Genomic DNA, 10,808 nt, shown 5'->3' on the forward strand with positions numbered 1-10,808 from the left:
CCAGATTGATCGTTTATGTCCAGGTTTCATCCCAGCTTAAGGTGGGTTGATAGATGATACGTTAACGTCCTCTTCCAGCAAATGCTGATATCGCAGACTACATCCCCACATCGGAAAGTTACCATGGTAACGGTGGTTAGCTTTGAAAAACGTTCCTATTCTCGAATATCATGTCAAATTTTTCAACTGAAAACCATGAAGTGTCGTACTAATTCAATCAACACAAAACCATAAAAACCTTATTCTAAATAATTGAAAGCAATACATTAAAAATGATAGTAAAACAGTGATAAATATCGAAAGGATGCGAATATGATATTATAGAAATTTATACTTAAACAGGAATTGTCAGTAATCATATCATACGAAACAACGCACAGTTAGCACATTGAAATAATACACGAACGTACTTCACAACCATTTTGAATCACATCATTTCAACATAATAAGTCGAATTTTAAAAAACAAAAGCCTTCAAATCATATTTAGACGGTTTAGAAATGGCTTTAATTGTGATGTCACGGCTTTGTTGAAATATCAAAGTCGTTTTAAAAGTTCGACATATTGTGTCGAGGAGTATATTCAAAATGGTGGTGAACTACGTTCGTGTGTATTATATAAATGTAAGAACCATACGTAGTTTCGTATGCAATCATTTTAACCCCAAATCATTAGATAGTCAACACTTTACCGGCGGACCCAGGGCCCCAAGTAACATACCTACAACGGGTTTGGCTTTATTGTAACCATATCCATAAATAGATATCTCATCGTACGATTAGGTAACTAGAATCATTCATTATTTGTCTACAGTTAGCATTATTTTCATTTGTTCTAGTTCCTTATCTGCGGAATATTTATAAATGCAAAAATCGCGCCAAAACATATTGGTTTAATTATGTCTTAATTTACATTTGGGTAAAAATGAATCGATTTCACTGAGTCCTCGACATCATAAATGAAAAGTGCCACTGTTGGTGAAAAATGAATCGTTACATCATAGCTAAGCACTTTAAATTTAGACAAGAACCTATTGGTATGAATTGCTACTTTGATCCGGTAATTCAGAACTAAATAAATGTCTATATATTCTCTTAACTAACAATGTGTTTTTCTCGGGTATCAGACACGTATCTGTCTCCTTTTAAATCTTTGGATGTCAAGAAAGGACTGATAACAAGATTGTAAACAAACCACTTAATCTAAGAAAAAAAATGAAACTAAGAATAGCCATTGATGCTTTTAAACGGAATGTAAATTTTTTCTTTTTATGTGTATCGAGGACACTCATAGCATCAATTTGCACCATTCCAATTCTTAATCAGACATCTATGATTCCTACAATCCACTAAAACTAAATGTTTGATGACGTCACTTAACGCGAAGGCTTATGTCATTAACGCATATATTGCGATTAGTGATGTCATCAAACCATACACCTCTGACTGAAAATTGAAATGGTGCAAATGTATGTTATCAGTGACCCCGATACACACAAATTTAGGAAACCTTTTTACAATCCCTTTAATCCTTAAAAAATACGAAATTACGAATAAGGATACGTCATTTTGAAATTTGATTGGCATTGCAAGCAACGGAGGAAGAAAAATCTTTCGAAATCGGAAAGGAATAAATCGATGTCTTTTAAATGGGTTCGTGAAAAAATTGTATTAAGAAAACTTAGCTTGTAGTCTTTGATTGACATTGCAAGAAACGAGTGAAGAGAAAACAGAGCAATATCATTAAGGACTAAAGCATTGTCTGCCAGCTTGTCAAAGTTATACAAAGAATACGTCACTTAAGTGTCAATCTGTAATATTTCGATCGGCGTTACTATAATCGGAATAAAAAGTAGAGATACCGAAATCAGGAAGTGGAGCATTGAGGTCTACATCTGAATTATAACCTATATTGTTAATTCAGGGTTTATAAAATTGCAACCGGGCGACCGGAAGTGAAATATGGCGCGAAAAACAGAAGAATGACGTCGACGTCAATATTATGGATATCTCTTCTATTCAAAAAACGATATGAAACTGATTGGTTTTGTAATAAAATATAATTAATAACGACGTCATCGAACATTCCTCAAAATTTAAAAGCTTATTCCGTTGGTTGAAAGTTTTTGGGTCATATTTTACTGATTGTTGGTGCGGTTGTCGGTTGGGGTTTTATACTAGCCCATTATGAGAAAATCGTTTGGTATACTCCTTATCTTTTAAACAGCATAGAAATGGGAACAATGAAATGGAATTTTATGTTCTGTGCTTCTATTGGAAGCATTCATACTAAGTGTAGGGCCTATGGCAATTTTCAAAATTTTCAGAAACCTCAATAGAAATAATGTAAACAATTTGGCTCTGTGTTTAAACGAGGGTACCGATTGTTTAAATCAAATCTTCTATGATACAAGTATAGTGGCTATTGGAGTCAAGGTATAAGGTGATGTTCGTAAGAGCATGACAGTATGAAAATTTGTCTCGTCAGGTAAGTCAATAACGCACATAAATCAACGAGTTGGCATGTATATTTGTTTCTCGGTGACAATATTTTCTTGTCAAAGGCCACAAAGATCAAACGAGAAAAAGTTCACTATGATTTAAGACCATCGATCCTAATCTAATATAGTCGATACAATTGGATTTCGTTTCATTAATCGCCAGAAAAAGACTTCTAAAAGATTTTATAAAAACGGATCGATTTTTGCTATTCCATATTCCTGATCGGAATGGCAGGAGGTGGTTGGGCAGGACATGTCATTGGGATGAGACAGCGAGGCCCTCCGTTCTACAGGCTGTGCACTTTGAAGATCCTTGGATATTCGTATATCCACATTTCATACTCGCGGCAAAATTTTCCTCATTCCACACTGATGGCTTTGACCGTCTTCAGTACCCAAAACTATATTTCAATTCGATTAAAGTGAAAAACATCCAATGACCTACTTTAGAAGTAAACATGATAAAATTTAAGTACGAGTTATTTCCCTTATGGTGAACACCGGATGAGAAATTTTGCGTTTCAATGATTAGGATGATTGAAAATAACAATTTACTATTCAATAAACGGCACTGGCACATGGTTATAAACCATCTTTCCTGAGTATGTACGTTACTGGTACTGATTTTAAAACCGGGTTAGTCACACGGTTTTTGTTGTTAAGTTTGTCTTGAGAATTTTTCCAGCTGCATTCGCCCACTCTTTTTAAGGGATACACATATTTTTGGCAGTCGTATGGCCATCACACCCAATGCACTTCATTTGTCTCAATGTTATGGTAGAAACATTCCCTCATTGTACACTGATGACATTGTCCATCTTTATTTTGCTTATACTCGAGCACAAAACTTCATTAAAATGGCAATCTCTTATGACCTACTTTAGAAGTAAACATGTTAAAAATTAAGTACGAGTTATTTCCCTTATCTTGAACTACATTCAATATATTTCAGTCATTAATGGAACTGAAGGATATTATTTGAGTATGTACGTGACCGATTCTGATTTAGAAATGGGTTAAGTGACATAGTCTTTGTATCTTTTATGTGCAATGAGTTGCATTAACCCACTCTTTTGGGACAGAACACAAAAAATAGGGACGAGTTATTTCCCTTAAGATGGACATCATTCGGGAAATTTCGCTTTTTCACTTGCTTATAGTTGCAATGAATGATTTTCTTTGTATGTATGTTACTGTTAGGTCAAGCAGTCTATCTTGTTCCAATTTTTGGGGCAATAAGTGTGCAATGAGGGACAATTTAAAAGTGCAGATGCATAAAACGCACTCATTTCTATATCGAAACTGAAAAACTTGAAAATGACAAGTAATTTTTCCAGATTCCGTTAATCACACGTTTGGGTTTCCAAAATTGATCTAAATCATCAACCAGTTGTTTTTCCAGATTCGCGTTAAGTATACTCGAAATCGTGATACACAGTAATTTAAGTTTCTTGCCATTTGCTCGTTATTATAAAACAAAACACTTAAAGGTAATTAATGCTATCCGTTATATATATACGATTCTAAATGGGAAATATCACGCAGTCTCCTAATCTTTTTCATGTAAACCTATTGTCCTAAAATATTCAAGGATAGTAACTTAGGTTAAGAACCATCTTAAAAATGGTAAAGCTATTGCGAACGTAGTCTCAGACCTTGACTGCAAAAGCTACCTTATTTGTATCAGCAATTTGAATGGACAGACTGTAAACATAATGGTTTGTTGTTTACAGACTTTCTGTGGAGGGCCCCGAATGGCTGTATTTGTTAGGGTACAATCCAATCAAATCGTTACTTTAACAAACTTACATGATACAAGAAAGGTGGTTATTACAGTCAAGGTATAAGAGTTTGCATTGAGAAAATGAGGTCCTCCTAAAAAGTTTCGTCGATATCATCAGGTAGATATTCATGTATGATCAAGCCAAATAAAGATTAATGTCAAAATGTTTAAATCTTTGTCCTGAATGCTTTATATACTGTGCACGTTAGAGATCCCTTGACAGTTGGAATCACCAAGAGTAGGTTAATTCTGTTCTTGTACGCTTTAGCTCATTGGCGTTGTCAGACTTTATTATTCCGATTACCCGCAATTACCACAACTATATAACTTCATTCGCCCAATCAAAAGCAAAATTTTATTAGCTCCATCAAAAGCAATAATGTAGGTCCATTGCGTTTGCAAATCAAAGGCCATTTAGCCCGATAAGGAGCAGAAAGTTAGAGCGTAAAGCTCCTTTGCGTTTGCTTATCCAGTGCCATTTTATTAGCTCAATCAAAGGCGGTAAAGTAGGTCCATTGCGTTTGCAAATCAAAGGCGGTTTAGCCCGATAAGGAACAGAAAGGTGGGACGAAAAGCTCCATTGCTTTTGCTTATCCTGTGCCTCATTACCTCAATCAGGGACAGAAAAGTAGGGCATAAAGCTTCATTTCATCCCAACGGACAAAATCATTTTTTTCCCTTAATGAGAGAAGCGATCGTGAAATTCCGTTTTTTCCGCGAACTAATTAACTCTTTTCAATTCCCAATACACTACATCAAAGCGTCTAATGATACACTCTTTTTCAAGATAAATAGGATAAAACTAAAATGATTATCACCCAACGGAATGCCACTAATCACGATCAAATTCAATTTGCGGAGTGCATATTCAGTTAAAAATACACATTTTCAATTCTTACAGTCTATACGCCAATTGGCTGATGACCACTAGGCGTAGGCGATAGGGGGCTTGGAGGCGCTTCCGACATCTCAAACCTTCAATATTTTCTGAACTCCTGCCCAACAGTTAGACCTTGAGCACATGTTGACCCAAACAGAAAAATTTATCCGATCGCTTATGGGCATGAAAGAAAACAAAGGAAAGACAATTTCAAGATTGAAAAGAAACCTTTCAAACATTTTAATTCCAAATTGGAAGATACTGAATTATATATCTGTTCGTCCTGCATTAACATTTTTGACGAAAATAGCTTAATATCAACCATATTGCCACTATTTTTGAACACTCTCGAAAAGGAATCTTGTTAAATCTTTGCAATCCATAAAATAAATTTGTAGGTACCAAAAATATATATAATTTTTCCTGCATTAGCATTGACGAAAACAGCAAATTATCAACGCGGTTTCCGTTCAATATGTTTGAACATTCTTGAAACGAAATCTTGCAAATCCATCAAATTAATTGGTTACCGTAATGGAAAAATATAGCGATTTGTCCTTCAAGTCATTTGACGACCAAAAGGAAGATGATCAATTTCGATACAATACCCTTGTACGCGAATTAAATGTCTTTTGGTACTTACCCTCGTCTTGCAATAGAAACCACAGAATATTTCCGATTTTCACTTTTCTATAACGAGGCGTTACAAATCACTCAATGATAACGCATCACGAACGTTAGCGTCGTTCAAGTTACAGTAACCTTCCAATCAATGTTACTGCATTACGAACGCGAACTTTGTCCAAGTTAAAGTCGACTTCAACCAAATACATTAATTATTTCCACACGATTAAAGACAAGTTGGAAATAAGTGTAATGGATCCTAGAGACAACGAACTATAATCACAGGAAAGTTATCCATCCATACGTCCATCTAACTACGGTGACGGAAACTTAATATTCAACGTATTCACATCTAACATATTTGTCGTATATTTTCCATATTAATAACTTCACCTTGGAATTTCATATTCCATAAGAAAATATGATGGCATTATTCGAAGATTGTTCAAGTACATCTGTTTCTGTCGTATTCAGTCCACGCTTGTTCAATCGGATACTTCTAGTCAGTTGGTACCATTTCTATTTTGCCTCTAATCGCTATTGGATTGTATTAGTTAGTCACGTCAGACTAAGCCAGTTTACCTTAACCCTTAACAACGAATGTAAACATTTGCAGCGCTCTGAAAACATGATAATGCAAAGGTAGGGTAAGGTGTTTTGCGGAGGTAAGACAAAGCTGGATATTCACCTTAATGGCTAGAGGTTAGTTTCTAATGCATTGAGTGATTTTATTCTTTTAGTCGTCATTGTAATCGAACAAGTGTTCTACCACAGTCACGTTCTAATGACGTTATTTTTAACCAATAAGACCGTGCGATGAAAGAACCATTTCCTAATATTACTTCGTGTAAATTAGCAAAACCTTTGTGGGTCTGTTGTAGAAATCTTGTCAGATTCGAATGGAGATGGAAAATTAGAAAACATAAAAAGAAGCGAACTTTTGATCTAATTTTAATCAGATTACCCGAGTAGTGGCATATGGTGTGATTATGAACATATGCCATAACAGAACCACATCAGAGTCAAAACTATCAACACGGAAATTGACCGCTATGGAAGTATTGCGTTGTCAGCAACCAATTGACATCCGGCGTAATCTCACGCCTGTCATCACCATACACTTGATGTTAATAAGAGGCACAAGAAACGACTAAAGACATTAGAAAGTCTTCATAACAACGATTCATTACTTTGATTCCACAATACGACTTGTTGAAGCTATATATAATAGCTGGTTTTATCACCACAAGACAAATTAAACCGCTGTTTTTATATTATCTTTATTCAATAAAATACTGGAATAATCGACCATTATTTCTTTATATCAACATCTCATGTTCTCTTCTTTCTTTTAAAGGGACACTACTTACAGAATCTGGTAGAAACTCATCGTGTCCAAACCACGTCCCATTTGTCATAATTCCTTGGGGCCGTGGTAATACAAGTGAGAAAAATTACGTATTCGTGGCTAAATATTGTTTTGGTATTGTATTGGTAGCAAATATCAGCCAATCAAAACCAAGGAGGCTGTATATTTTAAATTCGCTATGCTATAATTCGTTATGTCACCAAGAAACGGGTCTTACATTACACGCTTTGATTGGTTATAAATAACGCCATAAAAATGGGAATGCAGAAGAAACTTGTTAAATTAGAGACGAACAAATCAGAAAAAAAAAGAAATTGATCTAATTTCAAATAGCTTGCATGATAACAGACAGATCTGCTTTAAGATTGTTGTGAAATAGTCAACGTAAGATTATGGTTTAAAGAAACACATTTATCAGTAAAAACAAAGACAAGCGCTGGAACCGTAAATCATTGAACAAACACAATATATTGATCAGCAAGTAAATTAAAGTCCCATGACATATTGCCCTATATCCGCTTAGATAGACAATCTTCTTAGAATGTTAAAAGCATATGCAAGCTTATTTCTCTATTCTACTTTCATGTTTTCTTAAAAGGATTTGTCATAATGATGTATTTCCCCATTTATCTCCCACTGGCCAACAATAGGCCTACATATAGAAATGAAATGAAATGAATGGAGTTTTACGTCCTACTTGCACCATGAAGACGGAACAATACACATAAAGAATTGTTTGATTTTGTGGATTTTCCATTAATGGCAGTAGAGGGAGTAATCCTCTTATCATTTAGTTTTAACTTGTTCAAGAACAGACCGAGATTAAACCCTGCTCACTATAAGTCTTAAATCAATGTTGAAAAATATACCCTGGAAATTGGTGCGCACAACACTTCATGGCTGGATTACAATCGCAGACAATACAAAAAAACATCTACTTTAATATAGATTGGAATCAATCGCAAATAAATGGCTTTTAACATAACTTTTAACATTTCTTAACATTAATATTCTGCAAGACCACTATGATATACGTAATAGCGCACAATCCCATTTCTTACCGCATTGCAACTGGATAAAATGCAAAAAGCCTTACTCCAAATTTGTCCAAAAAATCATATATAGATTATGTCAAAAAAAATCTTTTATAGACCCACCCCCTCACCCACCTAAAAATAAAAAGAAAAAAAAACGCAAAAAATATTATTCCAAACATATCCTTTAAGATAAATTGGAATCAATCGCAAATGAATATTGAGCGAAGAGTCACACCTCATAGACTTGATATACTGAGTTTATTAATAATATCATTATCGAATCGCCTACTAATGGCGTCATAATCAAGCTGGAACTATCAGTGATAAAGAAATAATATCGGAGATTGATCTTCTATATTAGATTATTTATTTATAATTATCTCTGTGAAAGATATCATTACATAAATATAGTCATTAATTTATAATCCGTTGCCTCTTAAAGGGATAGATGCGCTGTTTTTGTGACCATTTGAATCTAAGTCTTAGAAACGAGAAATTTGTTAGCTCACGCCAATCAGTAATAGTGTTCACAACTCAGAATCGAAATTCTAGTATTAACATAATATATTCTACAATCATATGAACCCCCCCGATATGGCGCAGCTGTCCCTTTAAACAGATTAGATATTCTATCATGTATTTATTGATAATAGGATGTGGTTTAAATAACAACTATTAAAACCAGGTATTACATTCTTTAATCAATTAGCTTCGTCTCCAAGTACAAGTCCAAAGAACAGTGGCTGGCTCCGTCACTACCAAAGAATTTATTAAATTTAATACCATTCTAATAAGAATTGTATGTTCATCCTTTCGAAACAATATACCCTTGCTGGTCAAAGAATTAGTGACTTTTTGAGAAGAACGGTACAAATCTTTCAGAATATTGCAGACAGTCAGAATATGATATTCCAACGACGACCCAAGATGAAGCCCTTGAATAGTTGACAATTGGCCATTGACCATCAGTCTTGAGTTTAGTACCAAGAGCCGAGAATGTCACAAGGACGTCAACGGCAGTAAGCGTTTTGTGGTCTGAGAAATTCCCATTTCAGATGCTAGCCTCCCATATAAAGAAAAGAACCGTATTATACAATGATAACGACGTAGGTTATCAAGGATTACCAGCTTGTCCGTGACCAGATCTCTTGACATCGATCTTCCCAAATTATATGTACCCTTTACAGTTTGGTGGACTTGCAGATCGCCACGCCGACCGAATTAAGAATCCATGACTACTATTTGTCCGACTTAACTTAGCAACAATCTTATCGACAAGCTCGTCTGTAAAGAATAAAAAAGGTACTATGTCTTTGGCACTATTCTCTAGATTTGAATATATAGAAGCAACGTTTTAAACGCCAAGCTGACTCAAGTTTTTCTTTACATCTAAGCTTTTCATAAAACATATTAGATACTTCAAACAACGACCTAGTTGATGAAACTAAACTGTAGGCCTAATGGATTCACCAAAAACAAAAACAAGCATTGTACACAAACAAAAACATATTTCAATAGCTTTTAATTTTAAAACCGAGAAAATTTTTGAAATTGTCATATATTTTCCTGTGACTTCATTTTGCAAGAAGATTTATAACGCATTCCCATTCGAGTTTTTCTTGAGATCTAAAATTACATTTAGAAGATAGATTCTGTCGCCTTGGGCCATATACATATAACAATATCATTCATCAAATTTTGTAAGTTTAACTCTTATCTAAATTCATCGTTAATGCTGTCACCTATGTGTGTGTCTTACATCTTTCGTCAATCGGATAAAGCTTGGATTCTAGAGTGTTCAATTATAGAAAAATCTGTCGAATATTTGATTTAGGTAAGTTATTTCTAAAGTTATTTTGTACGCAATGAGGCGAATTTATCACGATTTTCCACATCACATTTGATTAGATTTATTTAGCATCTTATACTAGATATACAGGTATACAGAATAATAAGCGACGCTGATACCATGTGTCTGTTGTATTAAAAACATGTGTTGAATAGTCGCATGTATGTGCCAATAATTACAAATTTCCAACTACAAACACAGAACCCAAAACTGCAAATTCTTGATATTATATTATTCCTCCAAATAAAATGACACAACAATATCAATATATTTTGTACAGGATATAACACAGTTATACACATGATATACTGTGGCAATGTGTCTGTTATATTAAAACATGTGTTGAGTAATCGCATACATGTGCCAACAAACACAAATACAATACAATTGCAATACAATAGTAAGCAAATTGTTTGGATTATATATTATACACAACATAAAATGGATTTAACACAACACATAGGTAATATATTAATTATTATACACAAAATAAAATGCCAAATTTTTTACTAATAATATAATTAATTATCATTATAACACAACACATGGATAATATTTTAAATACCCAAAACACACATTGTTTATATCAAATTATACACAACACAAAATGATGTAGTAATAGATTTAACACATCCAGAACATTATTAGAAATGTACGAAAAATAAATATTTATTTTATATTGTACACAAAACAAAAAATGATATAGCACATGTAATACATTTAACACAACACATGCAAAAAAATGATATCAAATCATACACAAAAT

This window comes from Lottia gigantea (genome assembly GCF_000327385.1).
Source record: "Lottia gigantea unplaced genomic scaffold LOTGIsca_24, whole genome shotgun sequence".
NCBI classification, from domain to species: domain Eukaryota; kingdom Metazoa; phylum Mollusca; class Gastropoda; family Lottiidae; genus Lottia; species Lottia gigantea.